Source organism: Cibotium barometz, chromosome 12, assembly GCF_041138505.1.
Source record: "Cibotium barometz isolate CiBa-2024 chromosome 12, ASM4113850v1, whole genome shotgun sequence".
Classification (NCBI taxonomy): Eukaryota; Viridiplantae; Streptophyta; class Polypodiopsida; order Cyatheales; family Cibotiaceae; genus Cibotium; species Cibotium barometz.
This window is the reverse complement of record NC_141057.1, coordinates 8,668,804-8,690,097: the sequence shown is the minus strand read 5'-3', so window position 1 is coordinate 8,690,097 and position 21,294 is coordinate 8,668,804.

The following is a 21,294-nucleotide window of genomic DNA, read 5'->3' as shown; positions in this document are numbered from 1 at the left end:
CATTCAGTCAAGATTGAACAAAGCACCATGACGAGAGTGGAGCGTAAAGCTCTAGTGCAAGAAAGGAAGAGAATGCTAAAAGCAGCATGGTCTTCCATGAGTGATGACTCAAAGGAAGAAGAGGATACCATAAATATCCCCTCAAACTTCAAGAAATTCACCATACAAGATCGGAAAATAGTCTTGCAACAACCTATTCGACAGAAACCTGAGGAACCAGGAGTTTCCTATGATGGCCCTGAGGACACCAAGAAAATAGACCTGGCAGAACCAAGCGAAGAGCCACGTAATGTGTGGATTGCCACAGACTTAACCCAAGCGGAGAAAGAATTGCTAATCTCTACTCTGAGAGAGTATCGAGATATATTTGCTTGGAGTTACAAAGACCTTAAGGGGGTAGATCCAAAGATCTGCCGACATACAATTCCCATGCGAGAGGATGCCAAGCCGTCCAAGCAGCGTCCTTACACGTATAACGATAATTTTGCCAAAAAGATCAAAGAAGAGATTGACAAGCTGCTAGTGGCTGAATTTATTTATGAGATTGAACATACAGAATGGGTTTCACCGATTGTGGTAGTACCTAAGAAGAATGGAAAACTACAAGTATGTGTCAATCTAAAGAAAGTAAATGCTGCTACTGTCTGGGACCACTATCCGCTTCCACTCACTAATCATGTATTGGAAAGGGTAGCTGGTAAGACGGCATACAGTTTTCTTGATGGATTTTCGGGCTACAACGAGGTATCTATTGATCCAAAGGATCAACACAAAACTGCATTTGCTACAGAATGGGGAGTGTTTGCATATAGAGTCATGCCTTTTGGTTTGATTAACGCTCCAGCCACTTTTATTAGATTTGAATTTCATGCATAAAGGTATGCATAAAAGTTGATTATTTTATTATAAAAGTGTGACTTTTATTATATTTGAATTTCATGCATAGAGGTATGCATAAAAGTTGATTATTTTACTATAAAAGTGTGACTTTTATCATATTTTAATTCATGCATAAAGGTATGCATAAAAGTTGATTATTTTATTATAAAAGTGTGACTTTTATCATATTTGAATTTCATGTATAAAGGTATGCATAAAAATTGATTATTTTATTATAAAAGTGTTACTTTTATCATATTTGGATTTCATGAATAGAGGTATGCATAAAAATTGATTATTTTATTATAAAAGTGTGACTTTTATCATATTTGGATTTCATGCATAGAGGTATGCATAAAAGTTGATTATTTTATCATAAAAGTGTGACTTTTATCATATTTGAAATTCATGCATAGAGGTATGCATAAAAGTTGATTATTTTATTATAAAAGTGTGACTTTTATCATATTTGAATTTCATGCATAGAGGTATGCATAAAAGTTGATTATTTTATGATAAAAGTGTGACTTTTATCATATTTGAATTTCATGCATAGAGGTATGCATAAAAGTTGATTATTTTATTGTAAAAGTATTACTTTTATCATATTGGATTTCATGTATAGAGGTATGCATAAAAGATATTCTTTTTATACTAAAAGTGTGATTTTCATCATAAATGGATTTTATGCATAAGAGAAATTCTTTTATTCTAAAAGTGTAATTCCTACCAAATTGAATTTATGCATAAGAAGATGCAAAAAAGATTGATTTTTAAAAAGTGACATTCTCATCTAAATTGAATTTATGCATAGGAAGATGCATAAAAGAATGGAATTTCAATTCAAAAGTGTTATTCTCATCCATTTTGAATTTATGCATAGGAAGACGCATAAAAGATGGATTTTTAATTCAAAAGTGTCAATTCTCATCTAAATTGGGTTTATGCATAGGAAGATGCATAAGAGATGGAATTTTAATTGAACAGTGTCATTTTCATTTAAAATGAATTTATGCATAGGAAGATGCATAAAAGATTGATTTTTATTTCGAAAATGTTAGTCTCCTTAAATGGAATTTATGCATGAATAAATGTGTAGAGAAATCTTATATCAAATATAAGAATTCTCTTGTATTCTATAAAAAGATATAAAATGTGATAAGATGTGATAAGAGGTGTATGAGATGTGATAAGATGTGATAAGATGCGTATGGGAAGTGATAGGATGTGATAAGAGGTATATGAGATGTGAAAAGATGTGATAAGATGTGTATGAGATGTGATAGGATATGATAAGAGGTGTATGAGATGTGATAGAATGTGTTAAGATGAGTTAGGATGTGTTAAGATGTGTATAGGATGAGGTAGAGAGTGTATCTGATGGGATAAGATGTATATGGGATGTGTTAGGGCGTGAATGGATGTAATATGGATGTATGAATGTAGATATGGATGTATGAATGTGAATATGGATGTGTGGATGTGGAAATGGAAGTGTGGATGTATGAATGTGGATGTGGATGTATGCATGTAGATGTGTATGTATGAATGTGGATGTGGATGTGGATGTGGATGTATGGATGTAGATACGGATGTGTATGTATGTATGTGGATGTGGATGTATGAATGAGGATGTGAAAATGGATGTATGTATGTAGACATGTGGATGTATGAATGAGGATGTGAAAATGGATGTATGCATGTGAATGTGGATGTATGAATGTGAATGTGGATGTATGGGAGTGGAAATGGAATTATGGATGTATGAATGTGGATGTGGATGTATGCATGTAGATGTGTATGTATGAATGTGAAATTGAAAGTATGATGTGGACGTACGAACATGGATATGTATGTAGAATAATGAATGTGAAGGTGTATGTGAAATAATGTGTAGTCTATATGAGTGAATGGATGAGAATGAGTACACATTGAATGGAATGTGGAATAAGTAATGTGGTCTGAGAGTGGATAATGTTGAAAGACGAGAGTTCGTTATAGAAACTGTATTTTGTGACTGTTTGTAAATGACTGTTTTATGTCAAGAATGCTAGGGAAGCATTTTGACCGTCTTGAGGATTAAGGTCATGAAGACCGAATTGATAAAGTTGCAACTGCGACGGAGAGTTAATGGAGGACATCTCGCGTAGCAAGGTCCATCGAGGTCTTGACCAGCCTCGGTTCGATTTAAATGGTGAGCTTCCGGTACGGTGGATGAGGGACCAAGGAAGCGGCCTATGAGTGAAGCGCTAGGTTACCTGCGAAGGATCCTAGAGGGCGCTGACCATACAATGCTTGGGCTCTGGGTCGCCGAAGATACCCACACGTGCGTCGTGGAAGATATTGGAACAAGGAGTAAGAGTTGTTTTTTGAAATCGGGCATGGATCTGGTTGATTGACCTTGCTGGTCAACGGATGAGTCCATGGCTCTTTTATATGGATTTGTGGGTTGATCTTGCTGATCTTCCACAGAGATTCCATTCTATTAAATGAATATATTGCCGGTTACTATGAGCTAGGAACTATGGAAAAGGCCCTTGAGTGAACAGGTGGTGAGCGTTCTGGTTGCCAATGATGCCATAAGTATACCGATGAATGAATGACCGGAAATAAGGATTCAACCACAGACTTTGAGCATTGTCATCAGTGACATAATGGTTTCATTAAAGGATTGTTTTAAAGTTAGTTGATGCTAAGAAAAAGGCAATTTCATATTGGGTGTATAAGTTGTGTGACTAGTTTTATGTTTGCATGAACTTCCAGCTAGGGGGCCTTGGAACTCTTTTCCTTGGTACCCAGGACAAAACTTAACCAAATTCTTAATTGGATCCCATCACTACAGTGGTTGGCTAACCCATGGGACTAGATAGGGTTAGGCTGGACTGATGGATCCATAAATCGAGACTTAATTTCTTTTAGTACGATAGATAAAGTAAATCCCAGATAGTAATTGTTCTATGGATAGGAATCAACGGCTGTGCCTCTTGATGGGGAAAAAAGGTTGATCCCAATGATCCAAGTGCAAGTTTCTTCCTTGATCCGACCGAGTATCTTTATAGGTGCAGTCGGATCAGCGTGATTAGTAATGATCTTGACTACGTTAGAGTAAAAAGTTATCCTAGTGGAATCGCCCGTGCTTTTCGGGTAAGGGAAGTTTTTCCGGGTTCGGTTTTGAAAAAACCGACGGATTAGTCTCTTGTCCGGATATCCGTGGACGAGGCCTCGAGTGTGGGACCCTACCCCGCGTATGAAGTGCTACTTCCGCTACTAGTACCGCGAATCCATTGCGCGGTGGGGATAGGGATCTCACAGTTGGTATCAGAGCAAATGGTTTAATAAAGATCAACTGAGAAGACAAATATGTCAAGAAACACAAAAAGGTTGTAATTGTGTGATATAAGTCATACAATTTGATATTCAAACTGAAATTCGTAATTTGGTAATTGGGCTTCCATCTGAAGGCCCAATCAGTACTTCCATCTGAAGGCCCAATTACCAAATTACGAATTTCAGTTTGAATATCAAATTGTATGACTTATATCACACAATTACAACCTTTTTGTGTTTCTTGATAAATTTTTGACATATTTGACTTCTCAATTGATCTTTATTAACCCATTTGCTCTGATACCAACTGTGAGATCCCTATCCCCACCGCTCAATGGATTCGGGGTACTAGCAGCGGAAGTAGCACTTCATGCGTGGGGCAGGGTCCCACACTCGGGGCCTCATCCACACGGATATCCGGACAAGAGACTAATCCGTCGGTTTTTCCAAAACCGAACCCGGAGAAACTTCCCTTACCTGGAAAGCACGGGTGATTCCACCAAGATAACTTTTTACTCTAATGTAGTCAAGATCATTACTGATCCGACTGCACCTATAAAGATACTCGGTCGGATCAAGGAAGAAACTTGCACTTGGATCATTGGGATCAATGCTTTTTTCCCCATCAAGAGGCACAGCCATTGATTCCTATCCATAGAACAATTACTATCCGGGATTTACTTTATCTATCGTAATAACAGAAATTGAGTCTCGATTTACGGATCCATCAGTCCAGCCTAACCCCATCCAGTCCCATGGGTTAGCCAACCGCCCAACCACTGTAGTGATGGGATCCAATTAAGAATTTGGTTAGGTTTTGTCCCGAGTACCAAGGAAAAGAGTTTCAAGGCCCCTTAGCCGGAAGTTCATGCAAACATAAAACTAGTCACACTACTTACACACCCAATATGAAATTGCCTTTTTCTTAGCATCAGCTAACTTTAAAACAATCCTTTAATGAAACCATTATGTCACTGATGACAATCCTCAAAGTTTCTTGTTGAATCCTTATTTCCGGTCATTCATTCATCGGTATACTTATGGCATCATTGGCAACCAGAACGCTCACCACCTGTTCACTCAGGGGCCTTTTCCATAGTTCCTAGCTCATAGTAGCCGGCAATATATTCATATAATAGAATGGAATCTCCGTGGAAGATCAGCAAGATCAACCCACAGATCCATATAAAAGATCCATGGACTCATCCGACCAGCAAGGTCAATCAACCAGATCCATGCCCGGTTTCAGAAAACAACTCTTACTCCTTGTTCCAATATCTTCCACGACGCACGTGTCACGGTATCTTCGGCGACCGAGAGCCCAAGCACCGTATGGTCAGCACCCTCTAGGATCCTTCGAAGGTAACCTAGCGCTTCACTCATAGGCCGCTTCCTTGGTCCCTCATCCACCGTACCGAAAGCTTACCATTTAAATTGAACCGAGGCTGGTCAAGACCTCGATCGACCTTGCTACGCGAGACGTCCTCCATTGACTCTCCGTCTTCATGACCTTAATCCTCAAGACGGTCAAAATGCTTCCCCAGCATTCTTGACATAAAACAGTCATTTACAAACAGTCACAAAATACAGTTTCTATAACGAACTCTCGTCTTTCCACATTATCCACTCTCGGACCACATTACTTATTCCACATTCCATTCAATGTGTACTCATTCTCATCCATTCACTCATATAGACTACACATTATTTCACATACACCTTCACATTCATTATTCTACATACGTGTCCATGTTCGTACGTCCACATCATACTTCCAATTTCACATTCATACATATGCATCTACATGCATACATCCACATTCATACATCCATACTTTCATTTTCATTCCCACACATCCACATTCACATTCATACATCCACATTCACATCATACATCCACATTCACATGCATACATCCATTTTCACATCCTCATTCATACATTCACATACATACATCCACATCCGTATCTACATCCATACATCCACATCCACATCTTCATTCACATTCACATCCATACATCCACGTCTACATACATACATCCATTTTCACATCCTCATTCATACATCCACATCCACATACATACATATACATCTGTATCTACATCCATACATCCACATCCACATTCACATTCATATATACACATCTACATGCATACATCCACATCCACATTCATACATCCACACTTCCATTTCCATATCCACACATCCATATTCACATTCATACATCCAAATCTACATTCATACATCCATATTACATCCATTCACGCCCTAACACATCCCATATACATCTTATCCCATCAGATACACTCTCTACCTCATCCCATACACATCTTAACACATCCTAACTCATCTTAACACATTCTATCACATCTCATACACATCTTATCATATCCTATCACATCTCATATACCTCTTATCACATCCTATCACTTCCCATACGCATCTTATCATATCTTATCACATCTCATACACCTCTTATCACATCTTATCACATTTCATATCTTTTTATAGAATACAAGAGAATTCTTATATTTGATATAAGATTTCTCTACACATTTATTTATGCATAAATTCCATTTAAGGAGACTAACATTTTTAAAATAAAAATCAATCTTTTATGCATCTTCCTATGCATAAATTCATTTTAAATGAAAATAACACTTTTGAATTAAAATTCCATCTCTTATGCATCTTCCTATGCATAAACTCAATTTAGATGAGAATTGACACTTTTGAATTAAAAATCCATCTTTTATGCATCTTCCTATGCATAAATTCAATTTGGATGAGAATAACACTTTTGAATTGAAATTCCATTCTTTTATGCATCTTCCTATGCATAAATTCAATTTAGATGAGAATGACACTTTTTAAAAATCAATCTTTTATGCATCTTCTCATGCATACATTCAATTTGGTAGGAATTACACTTTTAGAATAAAAGAATTTCTCTTATGCATAAAATCCATTTATGATGAAAATCACACTTTTAGTATAAAAAGAATATCTTTTATGCATACCTCTATACATGAAATCCAATATGATAAAAGTAATACTTTTACAATAAAATAATCAACTTTTACGCATACCTCTATGCATGAAATTCAAATATGATAAAAGTCACACTTTTATAATAAAATAATCAACTTTTATGCATACCTCTATGCATGAAATTCAAATATGATAAAAGTCACACTTTTATAATAAAATAATCAACTTTTATGCATACCTCTATGCATGAATTTCAAATATGATAAAAGTCACACTTTTATAATAAAATAATCAGCTTTTATGCATACCTCTATGCATGAAATCCTAATATGATAAAAGTCACACTTTTATAATAAAATAATCAATTTTTATGCATACCTCTATGCATGAAATCCAAATATGATAAAAGTAATACTTTTATAATAAAATAATCAATTTTTATGCATACCTTTATACATGAAATTCAAATATGATAAAAGTCACACTTTTATAATAAAATAATTGACAACTTTTATGCATACCTTTATGCATGAATTCAAATATGATAAAAGTCACACTTTTATAATAAAATAATCAACTTTTATGCATACCTCTATGCATGAAATTCAAATATAATAAAAGTCACACTTTTATTATAAAATAATCAACTTTTATGCATACCTTTATGCATGAAATTCAAATATAATAAAAGTCACACTTTTATAATAAAATAATCAACTTTTATGCATATCTCTATGCATGAAATTCAAATATGATAAAAGAAATACTTTTATATTAAAATAATAATATTTTATACATACCTCTATGCATGAAATCCAAATATGATAAAAGAAACACTTTTATATTAAAATAATAATCTTTTATGCATACCTCTATGCATGAAATCCAAATATGATAAAAGTAACACTTTTATAATAAAATAATCATCAATTATGCATAACATAAAAATCAATTTCTCCATGATTACAATAAAATTATTTCAAATAATCTAGATGATAATTCCTAGAATATAGTAAGAAGTTCTCTTTTCATGCTTTGAATGAAATTATTTTATGTGTAATTTTTATAAAAATTTTGCCATAGCTCCGCTACTATGACTGATAAATCTCAATTTATTTTGAAGGATAAAGCTTATCATTAAGGGAATGATTAGAATGATCCCTAATTGGATCATTAACCCAATAATGGATTGAATCATCAATATTCATGAAATACATAAACTAAAAGCATAGAAAAAAGCCATTAATTTGGCCTCAAGCATATATTAATCTTGGATTAAGGAAAAGCTTTATGAAAAGCTTCATTTGGATTGAGAATGGGTCATGAGTATGACCATTTCTTGAGTGAGAGAGAGAGAAATTACATAAAAACCATTAGAATTAAGCATACATAGAAATTTATGTAATTCTTTACTATCATTAATCAATTAACTTCAATAGCATTCATCAAATTATATAACTCTTCACTACCATTCATCAATTAACTTCAATAGCATTCAAAGACCATTCCAATTAAGCTTCTCAAGCTTGAGAGGGGTTGAGAAGAGAGAAGCATTGAGAAATTATAGAAAGATTAAAATTCACCATTTACCTTACAAATTGCTTGATTCTTTGTTCACGGTAGAGGCCCCCAACCAATCAATTGGTTAAGTATGTTGATGGAGCCACCAATGGGGATTGAAGAAAGAGGGAAGCTCCAATTTCTTTAATTTGGAGAGAATTTTAGAGAATAGTAGAAATTAGCATTATTTCAGCATAACTCTAGTATAGTAAAATTCTTCTCTTTTTTTTCAAAGGACTCATGTTCTACTAATAGATTTGGATCTAGTTTGGTTCCTTTTTGATTCGGTTTGGTTCTATTTTGATTTGGTTTGATTCAAGAGAGAGGAGAGATAAAATATCACATTATTTTTGAGTTTAAAACTCATTCAAGCATGTGAAATATGCACCTCCTTTAATGGACTCCCCTTCCTTACATATGTGTCAAAATGGAATCATTATACACAAAATATCTCATATTTTTAATATTGCTCATAGTTTTTCACTAATAAACCTTGTACATTTTCAACTCTTCATCTTATGTGAGCATTTACTCATTTTTGGATATCCAAAATATCTCATATTTTTAATATTGCTCATAGTTTTTTACTAATAAACCTTGTACATTTTCAACTCTTCATCTTATGTGAGCATTTACTCATTTTTGGATACCCAAAATATCTCATTATTTTGATATTACTCATAGTTTCTTACTAATAAACCTTGTACATAGTCAACTCTTCATCTTCTTATGTGAGCATTTACTTATTTTTGGGTATCTTCTTTTACAAATTGGATTTATCTCCTCCCTACACATGGATTGATGCTATTGTCCCATAGGAACCTTAATTGGACCATAATCCAAAAATTTCTGAAAATCTAGACCCTTAGGCTAAGGTCCTTTATACCCATTTCCAATAAATTTCAATTACACATTGGAAAGTTCTTTTTGAATTTCTGTTTCAGGGGAATTCATTTTAATAATATGAGAAATTTTTCTATCTAAAAATATTCAAAATTTGAATATTCTCTTTCTAGAATATTCTCTCTCTCTAAGTCAAAACAGGCAGAGACAAGATCTTTTATATTTCTGAAGAGGGGATTGATTACAGGGGAAGATGCTGGACATCTTGAGAGGCTGGGAGGAATCTTACATTCTCTCCCACTTGAAAAACGTGAGATGTCCTTATCTTGCAAACTGGGGGTAATTTTGTAAGATGCACGAATATGAGACTTAGAGAAAAAAATTAATTAAGATTAACTACCAAGAAAAGTCTCAAAGAGAGCAAGATTCAAGACAAGAACAAGATTTCAACTTTATTCATTCTTGAAACATATACAGTTTAGATAGAAGAACTCTTTACACTTCCATAAGCCCGTCCATCATATGGTCACAAAAGCAGCACTCACAAGTTGCACATGTATAAGGTAACTCATCTATGGGAATAATTTGGTTGGTTATTGCCGCATCTATCTCAGTGGTATGAGGTGATCTAACAAAAGGACCTCTGAGAGGCAAGCCAAAAACGGGGTAAAGGCATATCTTCTGATGGGGAAGAAAACACGCCAGTAAGAAGACCCGCTTAGAAAACCCAATCTGCCTTGATCTCATCACGCAGTAGTATCGGGGACCCAAACCCAAAGCTTCAATAACCATAGCCAAGCGGACATTGTTATGAAAGTGCTGTTGACCCCACGGTGTTACCCTAGTTATGTCTTGATAGGTCCACCATTTGGTCTGAGCTACTGAAGTTCCCAAGTGAAGGAAAAGTGAGCGCTCATACAATTCTATAAAATCCTTGTTCACAGACTCGCTTGCATCTTGAAGGTGAGAAATCATCATGGATAAAACCAATTCCTACTGCCAAGCCATGAAGGAGATTAAGAAAGAAAGGAGATCGATGGAAGTAAGATTACTGCGAGCGGCAAGTAAAAATTACGACTTATATAAAGGAAGGAGCTAGCGTAACTTCGAAGCCAACGGTATCTTGCCACTGAAGTTTAACCGTCTTTCCATAATTTGGTTTTGGCACATTTTTCTATAGAAGGCATTAAGAATTTTGAGATGAGGAGATAAAAGAAGTTCGTAGGCTAAATCACCTACTTTCTTTGGTCCACCATATCTGGGGGATAACTACATACTCCCCAAGAGATAAAGAACTTCTTTTGGTCCGTACTCAATGAAGACCATATCTGCTTCTTTGAATTCTCTGACTGTCCTCTTCTTATCTGTATATTGTTTCTGTCGATCCTTTTATATCTTTATGAATTGCCTGCATCTACTGCTCCATGTCATCTAGCATTTGACTGGTCATCTCGACCTTGATTGATGGACGTAAGATTACTGCGAGCGGCAAGTAAAAATTACGACTTATATAAAGGAAGGAGCTAGCGTAACTTAGAAGCCAACAGGATCTTGCCACTGAAGTTTTATCGTCTTTCCATGATTTGGTTTTGGCACATTTTTCTATAGAAGGCATTAAGAATTTTGAGATGAGGAGATAAAAGAAGTTCGTAGGCTAAGTCACCTACTTTCTTTGGTCCACAATATCTGGGGGATAACTACATACTCCCCAAGAGATAAAGAACTTCTTTTGGTCCGTACTCAATGAAGACCATATCTGCTTCTTTGAAATCTCTGACTGTCCTCTTCTTATCTGTATACTGTTTCTGTCGATCGTGGGCAGCTTTTATATCTTTATGAATTGCCTGCATCTACTGCTCCATGTCATCTAGCATTTGACTGGTCATCTCGACCCTGATCGATGGAAGTAAGATTACTGTGAGCGGCAAGTAAAAATTACGACTTATATAAAGGAAGGAGCTAGCGTAACTTAGAAGCCAACGGTATCTTGCCACTGAAGTTTTATCGTCTTTCCATGATTTGGTTTTGGCACATTTTTCTATAGAAGGCATTAAGAATTTTGAGATGAGGAGATAAAAGAAGTTCGTAGGCTAAGTCACCTACTTTCTTTGGTCCACAATATCTGGGGGATAACTACATACTCCCCAAGAGATAAAGAACTTCTTTTGGTCCGTACTCAATGAAGACCATATCTGCTTCTTTGAATTCTCTGACTGTCCTCTTCTTATCTGTATACTGTTTCTGTCGATCCTAGGCAGCTTTTATATCTTTATGAATTGCCTGCATCTACTGCTCCATGTCATCAAGCATTTGATTGGTCATCTCGACCCTGATCGATGGAAGTAAGATTACTGCGAGCGGCAAGTAAAAATTACGACTTATATAAAGGAAGGAGCTAGCGTAACTTAGAAGCCAACGGTATCTTGCCACCACTGAAGTTTTACCGTCTTTCCATGATTTGGTTTTGGCACATTTTTCTATAGAAGGCATTAAGAATTTTGAGATGAGGAGATAAAAGAAGTTCGTAGGCTAAGTCACCTACTTTCTTTGGTCCACAATATCTGGGGGATAACTACATACTCCCCAAGAGATAAAGAACTTCTTTTGGTCCGTACTCAATGAAGACCATATCTGCTTCTTTGAATTCTCTGACTGTCCTCTTCTTATCTGTATACTGTTTCTGTCGATCCCGGGTAGCTTTTATATCTTTATGAATTGCCTGCATCTACTGCTCCATGTCATCAAGCATTTGACTGGTCATCTCGACCCTGATCGATGGAAGTAAGATTACTGCGAGCGGCAAGTAAAAATTATGACTTATGTAAAGGAAGGAGCTAGCGTAACTTAGAAGCCAACGGTATCTTGCCACTGAACTTTTACCGTCTTTCCATGATTTGGTTTTGGCACACTTTTCTATAGAAGGCATTAAGAATTTTGAGATGAGGAGATAAAAGAAGTTCGTAGGCTAAGTCACCTACTTTCTTTGGTCCACAATATCTGGGGGATAACTACATACTCCCCAAGAGATAAAGAACTTCTTTTGGTCCGTACTCAATGAAGACCATATCTGCTTCTTTGAATTCTCTGACTGTCCTCTTCTTATCTGTATACTGTTTCTGTCGATCCCGGGTAGCTTTTATATCTTTATGAATTGCCTGCATCTACTGCTCCATGTCATCAAGCATTTGACTGGTCATCTCGACCCTGATCAATGGATCAGACCTAGTTAATGGAGTTAAGTAATCTTGTCCGAGACGGATCCTTGATTAGATTGGTATGAAGGAATTGGTATCTGAATTTGGGTTCTAGACTTCTTTGTGCCCTTTTCATGGTAGGAGTCGGGCAGTCTTTTAACTGATGACCAAAACCTTGGCATCCAAAACACCGGTTCTCACTTTTGAACTCATCGTTTTGAATCCTTAAAACAGGTGGGCTCCTGAGAAGGTATTCTGGGGAAAGTGTCTTCCCTTTTTAAACAGAATCTTTCTTTTGTTTTAGAGAGGGAATAATTATAAGATCAGAAAGGGAGATTCTTACTCCTACATACCTCGAAGACTGGGGGAGGAATCTTACATTCTACCCCACTTAAAAAGTGCGAGATGTCCTCATCTCGCAAAGTAAAGGACAACTCTTTTTCTTAAGATCCAATTTATTCTGGGGTTCCTTATATTCTGGTCAACCCAACAGAATACGGGGATAAATATCCCTTATATAGAACTCATCATTAAATAGCAATTCATTCAGATCATATCATTCAATCATTAACACGATAATGGTCCAATAGAGCGAAAAATTCCATATCATTCATATCATTAACACGATAACGGTCCATTAGACCGAAAAATTTTCTTCTAAACATTCCTCCACGGGAATTTCAGTTAAGCAAGTTCTCAATTTGACAGCACAATCCACTAATCTCATAGAGATTTGTTGAAATCATTATCATCATTTATCATCACAGGGACTCGTCCCAATCACCCACATTGTGGTTTCACTCAACTTATTACATTTCAACCAATTTTCAGGAATCATCATTTTTCAATTCAGAATCCAAATCAACTCATCAGTTCTCAAACAGAATTAAAAATCATATCAACCACATTCGAATTCATCATCTGGATAGCATTAATGCTTATAATTTCAAGTCTTAGATTTACTCAAATATACTGCCGGTAAAGAGCTACAGTTATACCCTCGATATATACGGAAATTCATGGTACTTGGAACTATAAGGTAAATACCATCATGTCTAGGCCTCAAGCAAGTCAAGGATTCCATATAATTGCGGTACTTCCATCTGAAGGCCCAATTACCAAATTACAAATTTCAGTTTGAATATCAAATTGTATGACTTATATCACACAATTACAACCTTTTTGTGTTTCTTGATAAATTTTTGACATATTTGTCTTCTCAGTTGATCTTTATTAACCCATTTGCTCTGATACCAACTATGAGATCCCTATCCCCACCGCGCAGCAATGGATTCGGGGTACTAGCAGCAGAAGTAGCACTTCATGCGTGGGGCAGGGTCCCACACTCGGGGTCTCGTCCACGGATATCTGGACAAGAGACTAATCCGTCGGTTTTTCCAAAACCTAACCCGGAAAAACTTCCCTTACTCGAAAAGCATGGGCGATTCCACCAGGATAACTTTTTACTCTAACGTAGTCAAGATCATTACTGATCACGCTGATCCGACTGCACCTATAAAGATACTCAGTCGGATCAAGGAAGAAACTTGCACTTGGATCATTGGGATCAACGCGTTTTTCCCCATCAAGAGGCACAGCCGTTGATTCCTATCCATAGAACAATTACTATCCGGGATTTACTTTATCTATCGTAATAACAGAAATTGAGTCTCGATTTACGGATCCATCAGTCCAGCCTCAGTCCCATGGGTTAGCCAACCGCCCAACCACGGACAAGCAAGGTCAATCAACCAGATCCATGCCCGGTTTCAGAAAACAACTCTTACTCCTTGTTCCAATATCTTCGATGATGCACGTGTGGGTATCTTTGGTGACCCAGAGCCCGAGCACTGTATGGTCAACACCCTCTAGGATCCTTCGCAGATAACCTAGCGCTTCACTCATAGGCCGCTTCCTTGGTCCCTCATCCACACCGTACCGGAAGCTCACCATTTAAATCGAACCGAGGCTACAAGACCTCGATCGACCTTGCTACGCGAGCAGCAGTTGCTACTTTATCAGTTCGGTCTTCATGACCTTAATCCTCAAGACGGTCAAAATGCTTCCCCAGCATTCTTGACATAAAACAGTCATTTACAAACAGTTAAAAAATACAGTTTTTATAACAAACTCTCGTCTTTCCACCTTATCCACTCTCGGACCACATTACTTATTCCACATTCCATTCAATGTGTACTCATTCTCATCCATTCACTTATATAGACCACATTATTTCACATACACCTTCACATTCATTACTTATTCCACATTCCATTCAATGTGTACTCATTCTCATCCATTCACTCATATAGACTACACATTATTTCACATACACCTTCACATTCATTATTCTACATACATATCCATGTTCGTACGTCCACATCATACTTCCAATTTCACATTCATACATACGCATCTACATGCATACATCCACATCCACATTCATACATCCATACTTCCATTTCCACTCCCACACATCCACATTCACATTCATACATCCACATTCACATGCATACATCCATTTTCACATCCTCATTCATACATCCACATTCACATACATACATCCACATCCGTATCTACATCCATACATCCACATCCACATCTTCATTCACATTCACATCCATACATCCACGTCTACATACATACATCCATTTTCACATCCTCATTCATGCATCCACATCCACATACATACATACACATCCGTATCTACATCCATACATCCACATCCACATCCACATTCACATTCATACATACACATCTACATGCATACATCCACATCCATATTCATACATCCACACTTCCATTTCCATATCCACACATCCATATTCACATTCATACATCCATATCTACATTCATACATCCATATTACATCCATTCACGTCCTAACACATCCCATATACATCTTATCCCATCAGATACACTCTCTACCTCATCCCATACACATCTTAACACATCCTAACTCATCTTAACACATTCTATCACATCTCATACACCTCTTATCATATCCTATCATATCTCATACACATCTTATCACATCTTATCACATCTCATACACCTCTTATCACATCCTATCACTTTCCATACGCATCTTATCACATCTCATATACCTCTTATCACATCTTATCACATTTCATATCTTTTTATAGAATACAAGAGAATTTTTCTATTTGATATAAGATTTCTCTACACATTTATTTATGCATAAATTCCATTTAAGGAGACTAACATTTTCGAAATAAAAATCAATCTTTTATGCATCTTCCTATGCATAAATTCATTTTAAATGAAAATGACACTTTTGAATTAAAATTCCATATCTTATGCATCTTCCTATGTATAAACTCAATTTAGATGAGAATTGACACTTTTGAATTAAAAATCCATCTTTTATACATCTTCCTATGCATAAATTCAATTTGGATGAGAATAACACTTTTGAATTGAAATTTCATTCTTTTATGCATCTTCCTATGCATAAATTCAATTTAGATGAGAATGACACTTTTTAAAAATCAATCTTTTATGCATCTTCTTATGCATAAATTCAATTTGGTAGGAATTACACTTTTAGAATAAAAGAATTTCTCTTATGCATAAAATCCATTTATGATGAAAATCACACTTTTAGTATAAAAAGAATATCTTTTATGCATACCTCTATACATGAAATCCAATATGATAAAAGTAATACTTTTACAATAAAATAATCAACTTTTATGCATACCTCTATGCATGAAATTCAAATATGATAAAAGTCACACTTTTATAATAAAATAATCAACTTTTATGCATACCTCTATGCATGAAATTCAAATATGATAAAAGTCACACTTTTATAATAAAATAATTAACTTTTATGCATACCTCTATGCATGAATTTCAAATATGATAAAAGTCACACTTTTATAATAAAATAATCAGCTTTTATGCATACTTTTATGCATGAAATCCAAATATGATAAAAGTCACACTTTTATAATAAAATAATCAATTTTTACGCATACCTCTATGCATGAAATCCAAATATGATAAAAGTAACACTTTTATAATAAAATAATCAATTTTTATGCATACCTTTATATATAAAATTTAAATATGATAAAAGTCACACTTTTATAATAATATAATTGACAACTTTTATGCATACCTTTATGCATGAATTCAAATATGATAAAAGTCACACTTTTATAATAAAATAATCAACTTTTATGCATACCTCTATGCATGAAATTTAAATATAATAAAAGTCACATTTTTATAATAAAATAATCAACTTTTATGCATACCTTTATGCATGAAATTCAAATAAAAGTCACACTTTTATAATAAAATAATCAACTTTTATGCATACCTCTATGCATGAAATTCAAATATGATAAAAGAAACACTTTTATATTAAAATAATAATCTTTTATACATACCTCTATGCATGAAATCCAAATATGATAAAAGAAACACTTTTATATTAAAATAATAATCTTTTATGCATACCTTTATGCATGAAATCCAAATATGATAAAAGAAACACTTTTATATTAAAATAATAATCTTTTATGCATACCTCTATGCATGAAATCCAAATATGATAAAAGTAACACTTTTATAATAAAATAATCATCAATTATGCATAACATAAAAATCAATTTCTCCACGATTACAATAAAATTCTTTCAAATAATCTAGATGATAATTCCTAGATGTAATTTTTATAAAAATTTTGCCATAGCTCCGCTACTATGACTGATAAATCTCAATTTATTTTCAAGAATAAAGCTTATCATTAAGAGAATGATTAGAATGATCCCTAATTAGATCATTAACCTAATAATGGATTGAATCATCAATATTCATGAAATACATAAACTAAAAGCATAGAAAAAAGCCATTAATTTGGCCTCAAGCATAGATTAATCTTGGATTAAGGAAAAGCTTCATTTGGATTGAGAATGGGTCATGAGTATGACAATTTCTTGAGTGAGAGAGAGAAATTACATAAAAACCATTAGAATTAAGCATAAATAGAAATTTATGTAATTCTTTACTATCATTAATCAATTAACTTCAATAGCATTCATCAAATTATGTAACTCTTCACTACCATTCATCAATTAACTTCAATAGCATTCAAAGACCATTCCAATTAAGCTTCTCAAGCTTGAGAGGGGTTGAGAAGAGAGAAGCATTGAGAAATTATAGAAAGATTAAAATTCACCATTTACCTTACAAATTGCTTGATTCTTTGTTCACGGTAGAGGCCCCCAACCAATAAATTGGCTAAGTATGTTGATGGAGCCACCAATGGGGATTGAAGAAAGAGGGAAGCTCCAATTTCTTTAATTTGGAGAGAATTTTAGAGAATAGTAGAAATTAGCATTATTTCAGCATAACTCTAGTATAGTAAAATTCTTCTCTTTTTTTTCAAAGGACTCATGTTCTATTTATAGGAGAGGGAAGCTCTAACCAAAGCTAACTGAATTCTAGAATTTTCCAGATTCAGTTTGGTTAAATTCGGACTAGATTTGGATCTAGTTTGGTTCCTTTTTTATTCGGTTTGGTTCCATTTTGATTTGGTTTGATTCAAGAGAGAGGAGAGATAAAAATAATACATTATTTTTGAGTTTAAAACTCATTCAAGCATGTGAAATATGCACCTCCTTTAATGGACTCCCCTTCCTTACATATGTGTCAAAATGGAATCATTATACACAAAATATCTCATATTTTTAATATTGCTCATAGTTTTTTACTAATAAACCTTGTACATTTTCAACTCTTCATCTTATGTGAGCATTTACTCATTTTTGGATACCTAAAATATCTCATATTTTTAATATTGCTCATAGTTTTTTACTAATAAACCTTGTACATTTTCAACTCTTCATCTTATGTGAGCATTTACTCATTTTTGGATACCCAAAATATCTCATTATTTTGATATTACTCATAGTTTCTTACTAATAAACCTTGTACATAGTCAACTCTTCATCTTATGTGAGCATTTACTCATTTTTGGTTATCTTCTTTTACAAATTGGATTTATCTCCTCCCTACACATGGATTGATACTATTGGCCCATAGGAACCTTAATTGGACCATAATCCAAACATTTCTGAAAATCTAGACCCTTAGGCTAAGGTCCTTTATACCCATTTTGAATAAATTCTAATTGCACATTGGAAAGTTTTTTTTGAATTTCTGTTTCAGGGAAATTCATTTTAATAATATGAGAACTTTTTCTATCTAAAAATATTCAAAATCTGAATATTCTCTTTCTAGAATATTCTCTCTCTAAGTCAAAATAGGCAAAGACAAGATCTTTTATATTTCTGAAGAGGGGATTGATTATAGGGAAAGATGCTGGACATCTTGAGAGGCTGGGGAGGAATCTTACATTATGTGTTGTGTAGAATAACCAAATGGAGACTTGGCTGGACACATGCAGTCCATCTTTGGACCTAGATATATAGCACTCACCCTGACCATCAAAAGGGGGCTACAGCATTGCACCTTTTCAGACGCACTCCCGATATTTTTATGCCCCAGTGGGTGAGGATTGCTGTGGAAGACAATTTGACTACCAGCAACATCATCCGTTTCCACACTGCCATGACTGTGCTCGTATGGTATTGGAGAATGCTTCCCATATATGTTGGCAGTGTCGCACATACTTCCATCGCTATGGCACTGGTATGATGCAGCAGATCATGGGGGTCACACCTCAATGACATAATCTCTGGGCAATTATGATGCCGCAACGTGGACCCAACCAACAAAGACTCCCGGAAGAGGAAAGAGCTCAAACATGGTGCGAGGACACCCTTCGTTTGCTAACCCCTCCCATTTTGCAGGTTCTTCTTCCCCATGAATCTACATGTCAGTTTTGGCTCAATGTGAGTGAGTCTTTAGAAAACTCATGCCAATCTCTAATGTTTTCTGTATTTTTCTTGTTGCTTGATTGTTTATAAATTTCACTTTACTAAGCATGGCAATATGCATCTCCTTTGGTCTAGAGTAGGGATAGCATTTTAGTAGCTTTAGACTTGATAGTGTAAGTTTGACCGTAATTGTTTTTACCCATTTAGCAATACAAAGTAATTAGTGTTTTGTGCTAAAGGTAGAGTTCCAGACCTAGGACAAAGAGACTAAATTAATCATAGGACCGTCAGTGGATATCTTGCCTTTACTAGGACATTGCTTAGGGACAATCTAATAAACCTTCCATAACAAAAATTGGCATGAAAAAAATAAAAGAAAAGTGTATATGTTTGTGGCCTATTGCCTTGTTATTCATGGTAGGCGAGGGAGGTCTATACCTTTCCCAAACCAATGCCTTGTGTAATAAGGAATAGCCATACCGAGGGTGCGCAAACACACTCTTGAAGAGAGCCTTGTCCAAAAACAAAAAGGACAGAAAGGCACCAAGAGAAATGCTTGTCTAATCCAGGATGGTCGCCGTTGTGCTTAAAATATTAAACCTTAACACTAAGCAATATCAAGAGTCTGCCACTACATTATTATGTTAGATTTATTAATGTTGAACCGACACCTTTGACTTAGCATAGGCTCAGTATCCTACTTGATAGTCCCTCGATTAACTGTTATCTTTTGCCTTCTAGGAAAAGAATAATACATTTGGCATAAAACATTCTTAACTTTAGTTAGCTGCAAGTAGTAATTTTTAAGGCTTGAACTAACCTATTCAATCTCTACACTACTTCAATGTTTCCTTCCTCTAGCTAATTGGATGTTTATTGCCATGTCTTATTCAGTAAAATTGCTTGTTTCGTTATTGTCTGTCAGTACTTTTGCTTTCAAAAAAAAAAGAACACACAAACCACCTATCATTTTGCTTGCAGGTACACACTGGAGATTCTACTCTTCCTTGGCATCTACGTGCTCGAGGACGTGCGCAAAATGGGAAGGGGAGAATGTTGCGTGATGAGTGGTGATCAATGCAAGGATGCAACACAAAGATGGAAGCAGGAAAACAAGAGACTTGACATTCTTATTTAGGGCTCTTGTAAAGAGTTCCAAGTTGTAGGTGAGTGTGGGAGTGGACTTGAGAATAATCCCATATGGGAAGTTTTGGGAGTTTTAGGAGTTTTAGGAGTTTTAGTATAAATAGTGGCTCATTTGAGAGCTTATGGACACATTGGGCTAAACTCATGCTTGAGCTCTCTTGAGACTAGCTCTCCCTCTTGTTCATAGAGGTGCAAGCTCTTCTCTCTCCCCATCTACACTATTGTATGAGAAATGCTCTTCTAATTCAATGCAATGAGATGATGTTTTTCTCTCTTCTCATCTCTATTCTCTAGTGTGCATGCTTCTTTGTTGATGCTTGTGGATTCTCTATTAGGCTTTGTGCGGTAGTGGATTCAAGCTTAAGCTTCTCCATAGCTTGTAGCTTATCCATGGGCAAGGCATTGCTTGAGTAGTGAATGAGAATGCATGTTTATTTCAAGTTCCATTAAGCTTCAAGGTTTGTGTGCATGCTAGGGAAG